This window comes from Alexandromys fortis, unplaced genomic scaffold (assembly GCF_014885135.2).
Source record: "Alexandromys fortis isolate MF-2015 unplaced genomic scaffold, M_Fortis_MF-2015_v1.1 scaffold_264, whole genome shotgun sequence".
Taxonomy (NCBI): Eukaryota; Metazoa; Chordata; class Mammalia; order Rodentia; family Cricetidae; genus Alexandromys; species Alexandromys fortis.
Window position 1 is genome coordinate 95716 of NW_026068140.1, and position 1530 is coordinate 97245.

Consider the following 1530-nt stretch of genomic DNA (forward strand, 5'->3'; position numbering starts at 1 on the left):
GTGGGGAAGAGACAGAAATCTTTAATAAATAAATAAATAAAAATAAACCTGAAATAACAAGAGGTAATAAATATCAAATTTTTAATAATGCCACTTCACTACTTCCATAGGTATATCTTCAAATCAACTCTTCTCATTTTCTGTGGAAAATTGTAGTTGGAAGATACCACCTGTCTTCTGCCCATTTCGTGAGACCTTGAAAGCAAACAGTCTATGTACATGTCTCAAAGTCTTGAGCTATGTTTAAGAAGATACTGTAATGCCCGGGCCTCTGAGATTTTTTCAAGAACAACATGAAATTCCAGAAGGCATCCACACTGTCCTCTGTCTTGAGTTCCTTGAGGTCTATGAGTGTCAGAGAGCATGTGTTCCATGCTCATCTTCTGTGATGCCCACTCTGATGCTGGCAAGCACTCCCTTTTGAAACTCAAAGTTAGCGCTCGTGAGATTGAACAACATGATGCAGCCCAGGGGAAGGTAGACCCATCTCCTTACAGCAGAACCCATCCTATATAGAGAAAAAGAAGAAGTTTAAACACACACACACAAACGAAAAATGGTATAGTGAATGTGTATTTCTTGGTTTTCCTCTGAGCTGATGACTCTCAGACCTTCCTTTAAAGGGATATTAGAATTCTGGCTTGACAACCAAAAGTCTGGGAGTCCCTGAAATCTAGTGTATGTTTGTGCAGATGTGATGTGTATTTCATCATAGACCCTTACAGTTTCACAAAACCTTAAAAACTTGCATTCCCTCTCTCCCCCTGTAGAGATTAGTACACTCTTCAGTGATGTGCTCTCCTGTCTCACTTTCCAAGAGGACTAAAGTGCAACTCATTCTGTAGGTAGTTATGAGAGGTTTTGTTGGGTTTTAATTGTATTATTAGATATCTACTTACCTAACGGCATCGGATATCTCAAATATTTCTATTTATTTGTTTTGTTTTCCACTGAAAAACATTTGTTGAGCCTTCCTGTCTTGTGGATCCTGGGTTTTCTTAAGTTGTTTGGGACTAGTTTAGAGATGAAGAAATATCCATAAAATGAGCAGAAAAATGAGGTTGGTACAAGCTAGTATGAAATGGTACAGGGTCAATTACTGGCCAGCAATTATTAGCTTCTCTGCAAAGTTTCCCTGTCAGTTGGTTCCTCAGCAAATCCACCAAGAACACATGGGTAAAGATCGAGGACTAACTTGCCAATAGTTCATTCAGACTGTGGGGTCTCTAAATGCTCCTATTGAAAGACCTGGATAACTCCAGGTATCCCCAAAGAAAGCCCTGGATAAATCCAGCCCCCCCCCCCCTTAGCAGGAAGAAAATAGCCAAAAATCCAAGCAGGAAGAGAAGAATCAAAAATCTAGGATTAGCCGGTTAGTGACTGTGTTTCAGGAACTAGCTGAAGATAAAGTTAGGTTGTAATCTTTTTTTTATTTTATTTATTTATTTAAGATTTCTGTCTCTTCCCCGCCACCGCCTCCCATTTCCCTCCCCCTTCCCCAATCAAGTTCCCCTCCCTCGTCAGCCCAAA

The 1530-nt window shown here is 40.1% G+C and overlaps 1 pseudogene; it reads right to left on the minus strand.

Moving 5' to 3' along the window:
- Positions 1-6: 6 nt before the first annotated feature.
- Positions 7-507, minus strand: LOC126491205 (protein FAM237B-like; annotated as a pseudogene).
- Positions 508-1530: the final 1023 nt, after the last annotated feature.